Source organism: Giraffa tippelskirchi, chromosome 8 (assembly GCF_054371585.1).
Source record: "Giraffa tippelskirchi isolate mGirTip1 chromosome 8, T2T-mGirTip1v1.2.pri, whole genome shotgun sequence".
In the NCBI taxonomy this organism is placed as follows: domain Eukaryota; kingdom Metazoa; phylum Chordata; class Mammalia; order Artiodactyla; family Giraffidae; genus Giraffa; species Giraffa tippelskirchi.
The window spans coordinates 37,792,235-37,808,431 of NC_137282.1; the positions used below are offsets into that span (position 1 = coordinate 37,792,235).

A 16,197-nucleotide genomic window follows, 5' to 3' on the forward strand; every position below is an offset into this window, starting at 1 on the left:
AGGTCACTCCCCTTCTTTCAGTTTTATAGTGTTCCAAGTGTTTTCAGAAAATGCAGTGTTGTTGTTGTTCAATTGGTAAGTTATAGCCAACTCTTTGCGACCCCATGGACTACAGCATTCCAGCATTCCTGTCCTTCACTGTTTCCTGGAGTTGGCTCAAATTCATGTCCATTGAGTCAGTGATACTATCTAACCATCTCATCCTCTGCTACTCCCTTCTCCCTTGCCTTCAGTCTTTCCCAGTATTAGGGTCTTTTCCAGTGAGTTGGCATCTTTGCATCAGGTGTCCAAAGAATTGGAGCTTCAGCTTCAGTATCAGTCCTTCCAATGAATATTCAGGGTTGATTTACTTTAGGATTGATTAGTTTCATCTCCTGGCAATCAAAGGAACTATCAAGGGTCTTCTCCAGCACCACAACTCGAAAGCCTTAATTCTTTGGCAATCAGCCCTCTTTGTGGTTGAATTCTCACATCCGTAGATGACTACTGGAAAAACTATAGCTTTGCCTACATGGACCTTTGTTGGCAAATTGATGTCTCTTCTTTTTAATATGCTGTCTAGGTTTATCATAGCTTTCCTTTCAAGAAGCAAGCATCTTTTAATTTCATGGCTGCAGTCACAGTCTGCAGAAATTTTGGAGCCCAAGAAGATAAAATCTGTCACTGCTTTTACTTTTTTCCCTTCTGTTTGCCATAAAGTGATGGGACTGGATGCCATGATCTTAGTTTTCTGAATGTTGAGTGTTAAGCCAGCTTGTTCACTCTCCTTTTTCACTTTCACGAAAAGGCTCTTTAGCTCCTCTTCACTTTCTGCCATTAGATTGGTATCATCTGCATATCTGAGGTTGTTGATATTTCTCCTGGCAATCTTGATTCCAGCTTGTGATTCATTCAGCCTGGCATTTCACATGATGTACTCAGCATAGAAGTTAAATAAGCAGGGTGACAAACAGCCTTGATACACTCTTTTCCCAATTTTGAACCAGTCCATTGTTCCACAGCCAGTTCTAACTGTTGCTTCTTGACCTGCATACAGGTTCATCAGGACACGGGTAAGATGGCCTCATACCCCCCATCTCTTTAAGAATTTTCCACAGTTTGTTGTGATCCACACAGTCAAAGGCTTTGGTATAGTTAGTGAAGCAGATGTTTTTCTGGAATTCCGTTGCTTTTTCTGTGATCCAGCAGATGTTGGCAATTTGTTCTCTGGTTCCTCTGCCTTTTCTAAATCAGCTTGTACATCTGGAAGCTCACAGTTGAACTGTTGAAGCCTCGCTTGAAAGACTTTGAGCATACCTTGTTATCATGTAAAATTGTATGGTAGTTTGAACATCTTTGGCATTGCCCTTCTTTGGAATGGAATGAAAATTGACCTTTTGCAGTTCTGTGGCCACTGCTGAGTTTTCCAAATTTGACATAGTGAGTGCAACACTTTAACAGCATCATCTTTTAGGATTTTAAAATAGCTCAGCTAGAATTCCATCAGCCCCACTAGCTTTGTTCCTAGTAATGTTTCTTAAGGCCCACTTGACTTCACACTTCAGGATGTCTGGTCCTAGGTTAGTGAACACACTGTCTTGGTATCAGGTCATTTAAGACCTTTTTTTGTATTCTTGCCACATCTTCTTAATCTTTTTTGTTTCTATTAAGTCCTTATCATTTCTTCCATTTATCATGCCCATCCTTGAATGAAATGTTCCCTTGATATCACCAGTTTTCTTGAAGAGATCTCTAGTCTTTCCTATTCTATTGCTTTCCTCTCCTACTTTGCATTGTTCATTGAAGAAGGCTTTCTTATCTCTCCTTGCTGTAAATATTTCCTGGAACTCTTCATTCAGTTGGGTAAATCTTTTCCTTACTCCCTTGCCTTTCACTTCTCTTCTTTCCTCAGCTATATGTAAAGCTTCCTCAGACAACCACTTAGCCTTTTTGCATTTCTTTTTCTTTGGAATGGTTTTGGTCACTGCCTCCTATAGAGTGTTATGAACCCTCCTCCATAGTTGTTCAGGCACTCTGTCTACCAGATCTAAGCCCTTGAGTCTATTCATCACTTCCACTGTATAATCATAAAGGATTTGATTTAGGTCTTGCCTGAGTGGCCTCATGGTTTTCCCTACTTCAATTTAAGCCAGAATTTTGGCATAAGAAGCTCTTGGTCTGAGCCACAGTCAGCTCCAGGTCTTGTTTTTGCTGATTGTGTATAAATCCAATTATATAGATAAGTTAGTGTAGATTAGACTGTAGAATCAAATAAATTCCCCAAAGTGTTCAATAGCTGGTGACAGAAGTTGTTAAAATTCTTGCTTATGAATCAGCCTTATGAATGTTAATATTTTTTTCAGACAGATCGCCACTGTACACTCATTGAAGGACCCACATTCTTCCCATCTTCTGGCTCTTTATACTCTGGTTACAGCCATCAGAAAACAAATCATGGGTAATACAAAAAGGCACTACCACTTTTTAAAAGCCTAGAAATAGTGGTTATTTTCTATTGGCTGGAAATCAGTTCTACAGTAGCATCTATTAATAGCTGCAAAGAAGCCTGAAAAATGAAATCAGGCTGTGTACTCAGGAGAAAGAGAAGAACGCTGGGTTTTGGTAACCACTTATCTTGAAGAATTTTGGGATCTGGTCCTCTGATCGTATTTGCCTTACAATACCTCTTTCTGTTTCTGGCCTCCTCTGAATCTCTTCTCTGGCTCTGATGAGTTACTACAATCCCTGATGTTCACTTTCCTCAAGCATTTTTTATGTATTGGCACTTTCTTTTTCTTTCTTTTTTTTTTTTTTTTACTTTATATTGGAGCATGGTTTATTAACAATGTTGTGTTAGTTTTAGGTGTAGAGCAAAGTGGTTCAGTTATACATATACATGTGCCTATTCTTTTTCAGATTCTTTTCCCATTTAGGTTATTACAGATTTGAGCAGCGTCCTCCGTGGCATTTTATGACTGAATTTCACTTTCCACCCAAAGACCATTGTTAGAAGCTGAGTTGTCTCCAAAAGGCCATATTGCTTAGTCCCAAATCCAGTATTTTAGACGATAACTAAACTTGGACGTAAGCTGTTTAAAAAGGAAAGAAAGAAAGTGAAGTCACTCAGTCCTGTCTGACTCTTTGTGACCCCATGGACTGCAGCCCACCAGGCTCCTCCATCCATGGGATTTTCCAGGCAAGAGTACTGGAGTGGGGTGCCATTGCCTTCTCCAGGGGACCTTCCCGACCCAGGGATCAAACCCTGCTCTCCTGCGTTGTAGGCGAATGCTTTTACCGTCTGAGCCACTAGGGAAGTCTGTTTAAAAAGGGGGTTAAGTTAAAATGAGGCTCGTAAGAGTGGAGACTAATCCACCATAGCTAGTGTCCTTATAAGAAGAGGAAGAGAAGCTAGGAATGCCTACAAAGAGAAAAACGATGTGATGACACACCAAGAAGGTGGCCGAGGAGAGAGGTCTCAGAAGAAACCAAACTGTCGCTGTAACTGACACCTATGTCACTTGTGTGACTTTGTTTATGCGCTGACAGAGATGTTATGTATGAGTGTATGGGCCAGCCTAAATCAAGTGACGGCTGAGGCAAGAACAGTGGAAAGAAACTAAGAAAACAGTGTGAAACTCAGACATCTAAATCACTGTAGAAGATTTCATGAGGAGAGAGAGGACCACATTTCAGAATAGCCAGAGCATAATGTGATCGGATGGATAAACTCTGATGAGTGATATCTAATTGTTTCTGCAAACTTTGAACATATACATGGTTAGCTGATACTTTTGCACATTACCCAATACTGATGCATAGTTTTTGCAAACTACAACTGTAGTCTTTTGGAGTGAGACCCTGAGAGCCCGGCAGTATGCCTTGAAATAACATGCTTGTATTTTGCCCAAGCAAGCATAAATTTAAGGTAGACACAGATTTACTAGGACTGGTAATTTAAATGTTGCATCCATTAATGTTATTTAAGAGGCTTGGTAAATAATAGCTAATCCATTTGTCCCTCTTGTCACCAGAGCTGTCTTGATCTGCTGAGTAAGCAGGATCTTTGAAATTTTGGTTGTGAATATTTCTATGCTACTATATTCTATGGCTTAGAACACAGATAATTTTTTTCCCTGCCTGCTCTCTTAAGCAGATAAATGCATGATCTCAAAAGTTATTAGCATATCAGTGTCTAATTGACTGTAATAAAAAATGAAAAATCCTAATAACATTCCTATATGTCATTCCCATAGACTTCAATTATTCAGAAGATTCATAATGCTGCTGCTGCCTAGTAGAGTATAACCCATTAAATATGCAACTGGGCTAAAATATAAAAGTTTCTCAAATGCTCATAGGATGAAATCATGGTGGTGTTTTAAAATTTAATGTTGCTTAACCTGCAACACAATGAATTCCTCTGCCCAGATATAAAGTTTATGGTGTGAAAGTCAAAATTAATCCATAGTGTTTTGTAAAACTGGTCACACCAAAATTTTTATTTTTCTTTCTTTGTTCAACTTTTGATTTCTGCTCTAAATATGCAGTTTGCTCTGACAAAGATATAAGGTTTGGAAAGAAGAATGGACATCCAATAAATTGTTATTCTTATCACAGATAAAGAAGATCAAGAAAAATAAAATAAGGAGAAACTGATCAAAGTTAGTCGCTCAGTCGTGTTCAACTCTTTGTGATCTCATGAACTGTAGCCTACCAGGCTCCACTGTCTATGGATTTCTTCAGGCAAGAAGTACTGGAGTGGGTTGCCATTTCCTTTTCCACGGGATCTTCCCGATCCAGGGATTGGACCTGGGTCTTCTGCATTGTAGGCAGACTCTTTACCATTTGAGCCACCAGGGAAGCTCCTTGTTGTATATTTCAAACTCTATCTACCTATCTATAATCTGTCTTTGTAACTTTGCTCTTCAGTATAAAAGAACCAAGAGTAACCCAGACACATTTTTAAAAGAATTAAAAAAAATTTAAAGTACTTCAAAGGTAATTTCTTCATATACTTTATGAAAAATAAATATATTAGTTATTACATGTTAACATTCAAAAATTTATTTTCTAAAAAATATGTTAGGCAGTTTATCATTTTAAAATAAGCCACATTTCTGTTACATACATATATATATATATATATACACTTGCAAGTGCTTAGTTGCTCAGTTATGTGCAAGTTTTTGCTACACTTTGGACTCTAGCTCTCCAGGCTCCTCAGTCCATGGGATTCTCTAGGCAAGAATATTGGATTGGGTTGCCACGCCCTCCTCCAGGGGATCTTCCCAAACCCAGGGATACAAGTGGCATCTCTTGTGTCTCCTGCATTGTGGGCAGATTGTTTATCCTTCGGGCCATATGGGAAGCCTATATGCTTGATATTTCATAAAATAAAGTATAGGCCATTTTATTTGATAATAAATATGGATATATATGGGCTTCTCAGGTAGCACCAGTGGTAAAGAACTGGCTTGCCATTACAAGAGACACAAGAGATGCAGGTTCGATCCCTGGGTCAGGATGATCCCCAGGAGGAGGGCATGACACCCACTCTAGTATTGCCTGGAGAATCCCATAGACAGAGGAGCTGGGTGGGTCCATAGGGTCACAAAAAGTCAGACACAACTGCAGCAACTTAGCATGTACACAGCATGGATATATACATTAGGAAATAAGCAAGTCTACTTCTTATAGTAATAAAACTTTGTAATTTAAAAAAATGTAGAAAAAATATTGTTATATAATGTCCTTGGAACTTTAACAAGACTATAGATAATTTGTAGCTTAAATATTATTTTTGAAGAGCAGTATTTTATAAATGAACTTAAACCAAGAATATCATTTATCATATACAGAATCCATTCTTAAAAAACGATCAGATCATTTTTAGAATTTATAACATTTCATATCACTGATTTCCCTCTCTAACCTTTTTATAGATATGAGCATTTTTGGAAAACATTCTGAGGATAGTTATGTAGATGAATTGCTTTGGGCATCAACGCAAAGTTTAGGTTTTTCCATTTCCTTCTTTCCTTTTTCCTTTCTCCCTTCCTCCCTTTTTCTGTCCCTCTCTTCCTCCTTTTTCTTTTTTCTTTCCTTTACCTCTTCCCTTTTCAATACAGCCTGAAAGTGTAGTACAGGGTGAGAGATGAAGATAACGGTAATCCGTTCAGGATTTGGGAGATTTCCTAACTTAAAATGCTCAAAATAGATTTTCTTTTTTTGAATGTAGTTTATTGTATAATAAGCTGAGAATATATTAAAATGGCTAAGACAACAGTTGTTAGTGGTTTATATGGAAAGGATTAAGTCATAAAATAGTTAAATGCACGTTTCAATAACAACGTTCGTGCCTACTCAGTAGCTTCAGTCGTGTCGGACTCTGCGACCCCACGGACTGTAGCCTGCCAGGCTTCTCTATCCATGGGATTCTGCTGGCAAGAATAGTGGAGTGGGTTGCCATAGCTTCCTCAAGGGGATCTTCCCGACCCAGGGAACAAACCAACTTCTCCTGTGTCTCCTGCATTGCAGACAGACTCTTTACCGGTTAGCCACTGGGGAAGCCCTTAATAAGAGCATCAATCTTCATTTTCTCCCTTCTTAAAAAGCAGTGTTGGAAAACAAGAAAAACCACAATATCAGTTTCCTCTCTTGGGTAGGATAGTGATACTGGTAATTTTCAAATAAGCTGGCCTATGTCTTCCTTTCAAAAAATAGTACCAATCAGTACTCTTTGCATGCATTTGTTTGTTTCATATTAATATTTTTTACTTAACATTATATCAAAGGGAAAAAGTTAAAAGTCAGACTAATGCTCCAAAAGTGTACATACCTTCATGTGTGCTGACACACAAACGCATGTGCACACACACACACACACACTCCACAAAATTTAGCTTGTGAAAAATATTGGGTTAAATGGAGCAAATCCAAGTTCAGTTCAGTTCAGTCGCTCAGTCGTGTCCGACTCTTTGCGACCCCATGAATTGCAGCACGCCAGGCCTCTCTGTCCATCACCAACTCCCGGAGTCTACCCAAACCCATGTCCATCGAGTCGGTGATGCCATCCAACCATCTCATCCTCTGTTGTCCCCTTCTCCTCCCGCCCCCAATCCTACCCAGCATTAGGGTCTTTTCCAATGAGTCAACCCTTCACATGAGGTGGCCAAAGTATTGGAGTTTCAGCTTCAACATCAGACCTTCCAATGAACACCCAGGATTGATCTCTTTTAGGATGGATTGATTGGATCTCCTTGCAGTCCAAGGTACTCTCAAGAGTATTCTCCAACACCACAGTTCAAAAGCATCAATTCTTCGGCGCTCAGCTTTCTTCACTGTCCAACTCTCACATCCATACGTGACCACTGGAAAAAACATAGCCTTGACTAGATGGACTTTTGTTGGCAAAGTAATGTCTCTGCTTTTAAATATGCTATCTAGGTTGGCCATAACCTTCCTTCCAAGGAGTAAGCGTCTTTTAATTTCATGGCTGCAATCACCATCAGCAGTGACTCTGGAGCCCAAAAAAATAAAATCTGACACTGTTTCCACTGTTTCCCCATCTATTTCCCATGAAGTGATGGGACCAGATGCCACGATTATATGAAGACCTACAAGACCTTTTAGAACTAACACCCAAAAAAGATGTCCTTTTCATTATATGGGACAGGAATGCAAAAGTAGGAAGTCAAGAAACACCTGGCGTAACAGGCAAGTTTGGCCTTGGAGTACAGAATGAAGCAGGGCAAAGGCTAATAGAGTTTTGCCACGAGAACGCACTGGTAATAGCAAACACCCTATTCCAAAACACAAGAGAAGACTCTACACGTGGACATCACCAGATGGTCAACACCGAAATCAGATTGATTATATTCTTTGCAGCCAAAGATGGAGAAGCTCTATACAGTCAGCAAAAACAAGACCAGGAGCAGACTGTGGCTCAGATCATGAACTGCTTATTGCCAAATTCAGACTGAAATTGAAGAAAGTAGGGAAAAGCACTAGACCATTCAGGTATGACCTAGATCAAATCCCTTATGAGTATACACTGGAAGTGACAAATAGATTTAAGGGACTAGACCTGATAGACAGAGTACCTGATGAACTATGGACAGAGTTTCGTGACATTGTACAGGAGACAGGGATCAAGAAAATCCCCATGGAAAAGAAATGCAAAAAAGCAAAATGGCTGCCTGAGGAGGCCTTACAGATAGCTTGGAAGAGAAGAGAAGAGAAAAGCAAAGGAGAAAAGGAAACATATTCCCATCTGAATGCAGAGTTCCAAAGAATAGCAAGGAGAGATAAGAAAGCCTTCCTCAGCGATCAGTGCAAAGAAATAGAGAAAAACAACAGATTGGGAAAGACTAGAGACCTCTTCGAGAAAATTAGAGATACCAAAGGAACATTTCATGCAAAGATAGGCTCGATAAAGGACAGAAATGGTATGGACCTAACAGAAGCAGAAGATATTAAGAAGAGGTGGCAAGAATACACAGAAGAACTGTACAAAAAACATCTTCACGACCCAGAGAATCACGATGGTGTGATCACTCACCTAGAGCCAGACATCCTGGAATGTGAAGTCAAGTGGGCCTTAGAAAGCATCACTACGAACAAAGCTAGTGGAGGTGATGGAATTCCAGTTGAGCTATATCAAATCCTCAAAGGTGATGCTGTGAAAGTGCTGCACTCGACATGCCAGCAAATCTGGAAAACTCAGCAGTGGCCACAGGACTGGAAAAGGTCAGTCTTCGTTCCAATCCCAAAGAAAGGCAATGCCAAAGAATGCTCAAACTACCACACAATTGCACTCATCTCACATGCTAGTAAAGTAATGCTCAAAATTCTCCAAACCAGGCTTCAGCAATACGTGAACCGTGAACTTCCAGATGTTCAAGCTGGTTTTAGAAAAGGCAGAGGAACCAGAGATCAAATTGCCAATATCCGCTGGATCATCGAAAAAGCAAGAGAGTTCCAGAAAAACATCTATTTCTGCTTTATTGACTATGCCAAAGCCTTTGACTGTGTGGATCACAATAAACTGTGGAAAATTCTTAAAGAGATGGGAATACCAGACCATCTGACCTGTCTCTTGAGAAACCTGTATGCAGGTCAGGAAGCAACAGTTAGAACTGGACATGGAACAAATCCAAAGGACTGCATAATTAAACCCCAGTTCAACTATTTTTTCTCATGGTACATGTGGAAGTAATATACTTACTCTACCTTCAAAGAAGCTGTCATATAAAACACTTCTTTATTGTTCTATGAGTTGAGACATTTCAAAACGATGAGTAATTCATAGAATCTGTTGACAAAATATATAAATTGCCAAAATGCACATGTGAGTGTGTGTGTGCGTGCACAGACACACACACACAGTCTTTTACTCTACTAAAACATTTATCTGAAACAAAGACTTATGCTTTTAGCACTCACTGAAGATCTGAGAATACTTTAAAATTCAAATGAGAGAATCTAGGTATTTTTAGGTTAGTAAAAAATTTGGTGGTAGAGGACAAATTTACAATTTAAAACAATCTTAAGTACAAACATTTTAAAGGTCTAATTGAAAGCTGTCTTTAAAGAGTTCTGACAATGAATTAGAAATTTTCTTTGTAAGTTGCAATATTACTATCTCATAGTGTATTATACATGCTTTCTCTTTATTTCTTCAAATTATTTAATGACCCTCAATGATAGCACCAATTGTATTTGTGGAAATGCTTACATATTCTTTTTAAAGGGACCAATATTTGAGGAAAATACGTTAGTTTACTCATTCTATTTTTTGTTGACTGTTTTGAAATAAACCTTTCTGAAATTTAGAAGAGTTCTAGATTTACAGAAAGGTTGCAAAAGAATGGAGTGTTCACACACCCCACACCCATTGTCTCCAACTATTAATTCTTCATACATACATACATACATAGTATGTTTGTCACAATTAATGAACCAGTACTGATACATCATAATTATTAACTAAAGAAGCTACTTTATTCAGATTTCCTTAGGTTGTTTAATGTCATTTTCCTGTTTCAGGATCCCATCCAGAAAACTACATTATGTTTTCTATTATGTTTCAGACTTCCCTTGTTTTGATAACCTGGACAATTTTGAAGACTACTGATGAGGTAATTTTTAGAATGTTCCTTAATTGAAACATTTGTGAAATTATTTATCATGAATGGTAAAGGCTTTTTCAAATACTTTCTCTGTATCAATGAATATGATCCTGTAAAATTTTTTCCCTTTAACTTGTGGGTATAGTAGGTTAAATTTGTAGAGTTTGAATGCTGAAACAGCCTTATATGCTTAGAATAAATCCTACCCGGTCTTGGTGAATAATTCATTTTATACTTTGTTAGCTTTGTTGAGGATTTTGTGTGAATTTTCTGAAAGAGTTTGGTCTGTAATATTCTTTCTTGGAATATTTGAATCAGTTTTGTTTTGGGGTTATGCTTGAATCACAGCATGTGTAAGGACTGATTCTCTCACTTTTATTTTCTTGAGGAGATTGTGGCAAATAAAAATTTTCTTCTTAAATATTTAGTAAAGTTAATTAGGGATATCATCTAAGTTTGGTGCTTTCTATTTGTAAGAGTTACAATTATTGATAAAGTTTTCTTATAGGTTCATGTTATCTGTCTCTCCTGGTGTGAATTTTGGTTATTGTGACATTGGCCCATTACATCTAAATTTTCAATTGTATTTGCATATATGTATCATTTTCCCTTGTTAATGTTTTAATGTCCATGTATTAGTAGTGATAAGCCGTTTTTCATTTCTGATATTTGTAATTTGTATGTTCTCTATTTTTTTCTTGGTTAGTCTGGCTAAAGATTTATCAGTTTTATTAAAGTTTTGCTAAAAAAGATTTTGGTTTCTTATATTTCTCTGTTTTTTTCTCAATTTTGTTGAGTTCTGCTCTAATTTTATTATTTCCTTTTAAGTCTTATTTTAGACTTAATTTGCTCTTCTTTCTCAAGATTTCTAGTACAGAGCTTAAGTTATTTTTATATTTTCTTCTTTCTAATGCATATATTTATTTAAAAGTGTGTCTTTTAATCTGCAGATATTTGGGGATTTTCAGATGTCTTTCAGATAATGATTTCTAGTTTAATTCCATTGTTAACTGAGCACTTAATTTATGTGATTTATTGTTAAGGGTTTTTTAAGGCCAAGATAATCTTGTCTTATAAATGTGAGATAGAGGAATAAGATATATGTATTATACTGTCATTTGTGTATTATATTCTATAAATGTCAATTAGATCAAGTTGGTTGATAGTGCTTTCAGTTTGTTTATATCTTTATTGATTTAACTCATGCTCAACAAATTACTGAGAAAAGGGTATTGAATTCCCCAACTGTTGTATAATAATGCAGTTGTCTATTATTCCTTTAAATTTGTTAACTTTAGCTTGATGTATTTTGAAGCCCTTTTGTCACAGGCATAGCCTTTTAGGATTATTATATCATCTTGGAGAATTGGCCCCTTTATCGTTATGTAATAGTCTCCTTAAAGTTGATATTAGTCGTTGTTCTGAAGTTGAAATTGTCTGAGGTTAGTATAGCTATACCAGCTTTCTTTTGGTTATTGTTAGCATGGTATATTTTTTCTGTTTTTTTTTTTTTAACTTTTAATTTAGTGGATTCTTTATATTTTAAGTGGTTTCTTTTACACAGAGTATATTTAGCTCAAGTTTTTATCTCCTCTGAAAAATATATGTCAGTGGTGTAGTTAGGACACTCACATATAAAGTGCTTATTGCTATTTGGTGGTGGTGTTTAGTTGCTAAGCCGTGTCCAACTCTTTAATGACCCCATGGACTGTGGCCCGCCAGGCTCCTCTGTCGATGGGATTTCCTAGGCAAGAATACTGGAGTGAGTTGCCATTTCCTTCCCCAGGGGATCTTCCTGACCCAGTGATTGAACCCACATCTCCAGGTTCAAGGTGGTTCAAGGTGGCAGGTGGATTGTTTACCACTGAGCCACCAGGGAAGCCCATGCTTATTGATATATTTGAGTTAATATCTCGCATAGTACAGAACAATGCAGTGCTCAGTCGTATCCAAATCTTTGTGACCACATAGACTGTGGCCCGTCCGGCTCCTCTGTCCTTGGAGTTTTCCAAGCAGGAATACTGGAGTGGGTGTCATTTCCTCCTCCAGAGAATCTTCCCAACCCAGGGGCTGAACCCTTGTCTCCAGCATCTCCTGCATTAGCAGGTGGATTCTTTACCACTGAGGCATCTGGGAAGCCAATGATCACCTTCAGATACACTGTATGCTTTGTGTATAGTGCAGGTAACTTAGAACTGGGAATTCCCAAGTCCTCTCTCCTCTCCCTTGTGACACTGCTATCGTTCATTTCACTTACTTATGTGATATACTCACTCAATACATTGTTACTATTATTTCTCTAAACACTTATTTTTTTACATCAATTAAGAATATGAAAAATTAAGGATTTATTTTACCTTTATGTATTTCTTCTCTGGCACTATTCCCTTCTTCTCTATGCCATTTCTTCTTTTTCTCTGGTCTTTCTTCATCTGAAAGCCCAGCTGTGAGTGTTACATCTTTTGACATTCTCACAGCTCTTAGGTTTACTATTCTGCTTATTTATGTATTTTTTTCTTTGTCCTTCAATTTGAGACGTATCTATTGACCTATCTTCAGGATTATGTATTAGTTTACTAATTTGTATGGGATCTACTAATGATCTCATGAAAGGCATTCTTCATTTCTGTTGTTTTGCTTCCTGTTTCTATCATGTCTTTTCATTCTTTCTTAGGATGTGTACCTCTGCTTATACTTTCTATTTTTGATGCATGTTATGTGCTTGCAACTTTTGTGTCTGAATCACATTCTAGTGATAGCCTGGATTTCTCTGATATTACTACTCAGAAAGAGTATGTATCTGTAATCTTGTGCTACAGCATTGAAATTTTCCTGGTGTGGGTAAAGTGTGGGTGGATGGCAGACTTCTGTAGTCTTCTGGATAAATTGCTGTCTTTTCAGGGACCTGTAGCTTAGGACTGTAACCCTCATAAGTGTTTATACAGTGGCATGGCTTGTTATTGCTGGTTCTTTTTCCCTTTCCCTGACTGAAACATTCTCATTCTGTTTACTTGAAGCTCACTACTGTTCACTATTTTGATTTTCCTGTTAGGTGAGACAGAAAGGCTTGAAGACAGTAGAGTGAAATAAAACTCCCCTTCTCCTAGCTACTGTACGGTACTAACAAAGTCTCTTCTGCTAAAGAATAAACGTTTGTTATGGAGAATGCCCTGGGAATATTTCACAGTGACACTCGACTCTCCTTACCACAGCTGTGATGGAATCTTTTTCACTTTTTACGATGAGAATCTGGTGAGGCTCCTAGAGGGAACATCCATGAAGCTGTGGGCCCTTGTAACTCTCTCCTCCCTTCACTTTCTCACCTGCATGCTAGTCCACACCTATCTCCCCTCAGTTCAACAAAATTATCATTTACGTGCTCCTGCCAGCTTATGGCCCCAGCGGCTTCTCCCCCAGGTAAGCAGCTCTAGGCCGCTCTATTATTCTGGAGGCACCTGTTTTCCAAATCTCAGGGCAACAGATTATTCTCTGACCTTAGTTCTCTGGTGGATGCAAGAAAAGTCAGAGATTTTCAGTTTCTCCAGAGTTTTTTCTTAACAAAAGGGCAAGGCACACAACTCCAAGCTCTTTACATGTTAAAGCTGAAACCAGTCAATTTGGTGACATAAAAATTAGGTTTGTTTGGTCAAGTCATTCGCTTCTCTGATTGCATATGCATTTGCAAAATGTGAAACATCTCGTATAAGTGCAATGTGAGAGTTAAATCCAGTGATTGATATGAAAGAGTTTTGTCGGTACTATAAAGTACAAAACACATGTCTTGATGCTGGTGTCTTTTTATTGCATTCTAAGTTCAGAATAAGCTCTTGTATTATCATAAATCTATTGAGTATCAGGATGCAAAACCTACTTTTCTTAACCTGATGGCTTTATACACTGTAGTATGCTGAATAATGGCGTCCCCAAAAATCCATATTCCAGTATGTTACCTTACATGAAAACAGAGACTTTTCAAATGTGGTTAAGGATCTTGAGATGGAGGATGGGGGGGGGGGTGGATTATTCTGGGTCAGCCAGGAAAGTATGATGTTAATCAAAGAAGTCCTTCTAAGAGGAAGGTAGGAGATCAGAGACACTGGAAAAGAGAAGGCCATGTGATGATGGAAAGACAAACTGGACTCATATTCAGAGAAAGTGACCATATGTCAAAAAATACTGGAGGCTACTCAAAGCTCAAGATGACAAGAAGATTCCCCTAGATTCCAGAGAACACCAGCCCTGCCGACACCTGAACTTTAGCTCAGTGTTACTGACTCCAATCTTCTGATTTCTAGAACTCTAAGAGAATAAATGTGTGCTCTTTTAGGGCGCTCAGTTTGTGATAATTTTTTATAGTGGCAACAGGAAACTAATACATACACCCAGAAATAAGTAAAAACACAGTGTGATAAATTAGTTTTGTGAGATTTCCTGAGCCCTAGAGGAATTTTCCTAAGGGTCAGTGATTTGGGGAACTTGAGCTCACAGAGTTTGGAAACAAATATCTGCACTTGGAGAAATTCTTCAAACAGGACCTGAAGTGAACACTACAGTAATATTCTAACAAACGGCATGCTCCCTTTCTCTTTCTGGTTCTCTCTCTCAAGCTCACATTTTTCCTCTCTCCCTGTCTTTTTTCCATCCTTCCTCCTCTTGTCCTCCTTTCTTCTAATACACACACACGCACACACACACACACACGCGCACACACACACACTACCTGCTTTCTAAATCCTCTCTGTAAGTGGGGTTACGCACTGGACTCATACAGTGTGATGCCTTATAGGGATTAAGTGTGGTGATTCTAAATCGACCAGTTCAAGCCTGGATACATAACCCAACTACACGTAGAAATACTGAGGCTGAGTATAGAGGTCAAATGTTTTTATATATTGTACTTGAAAAAAAACGATATTGTTTCAGAAAGGGGGACCCCTTCCAGGGCCCAAAACCGGGCTCTTGTCTAACACTCAGATTGTCCGAGGAGACACATGTGCTGACAAAGCAAGAGATTTTATTGGGAAAGGGTGCCCGGGCAGAGAGCAGTAGGGTAAGGGAACCCAGGAGAACTGCTCTGCCATGTGGCTCATGGGTTTTATGGTGATGGGATTAGTTTCTGGGTTGTCTTTAGCTTATCATTCTGACTCAGAGTTCTTCCTGGTGGTGCACGCCTTGTTCAGCCAAGATAGAAGCCAGCAAGGATCCTGGGAGGTGGTCAAACATGCGGTGTCTCCTTTTGATCTTTCCCGTACTCTTCCAGTTGGTGGTGGCTTATTAGTTCCGTGTTCCTTACCAGGACCTCCTGTCGTGAAACAACTCATGCAAATGGCTACTATGGTGCCTGGCCAGGGTGGGCGGTTTCAGTCAGTGTGCTTCCCCTAACAATATGAGTAACATGGTGTACTCAAGCCTGTCAGACCTTCAGTATTTTTGCCCCTAGATATTTTGATAGTTGAAAAATGCACAGCTTTCCCTGCTCTGCTGTCCTCAGGACAATATTTTTAAATTCACTTCTTTAGCGGCAGATCTATCGTATTTTATATCAATGATCAAAAGCCTTGGAAATTATATATATATTTATTTATTTATATATATATTTATATATATATTTTTATATATATTTATATATATATTTATTTATATATATATTTATATATATATGTATACACACACATAGATATAATACTTTTAATGAAGCAATCACAGAGGTGTGAGACGTCTACAAAACCTGTACATTGCAATTCTGTGACTTCTGTTTATTACTGAGTTCATCATATAAATATAATTGTAAAGTACTCCACTTACATTATACTTGAGTACAACACTTCCAACAAAGATATCTGCAAAATCAACACATCAAACCCAGTGTATTTTTTTTTAATTATAGTAAGGCGTTCTTGAAGTATGACTAGTACCTCCAAGGAATAAAATGAAGATTAGGCAAGTGTGTGATTAAAATGGAAGCCCAAGAAAGGTTACATTCTCTACGCATTTATTCTCCACAGGTGTACAACCCCGTAAGAGTAAAACAAATACTTTCTAAAGCTGAAAGTCTTCCATTTGAAAAGAAATGCTTAAAATAACAAAT

General features: G+C 38.1%; 1 protein-coding gene across 1 annotated transcript in view; it reads left to right on the plus strand.

Moving 5' to 3' along the window:
- Positions 1-16,197, plus strand: part of LOC145518862 (uncharacterized) — a 1,117,244-nt gene that overhangs the window by 1,052,907 nt on the left and 48,140 nt on the right. Inside the window, exon 4 of the transcript XR_014063358.1 lies at positions 10,071-10,118. The gene's annotated coding sequence lies outside the window, so the exon portion shown is untranslated. The remainder of the gene's footprint in view (positions 1-10,070; positions 10,119-16,197) is intronic.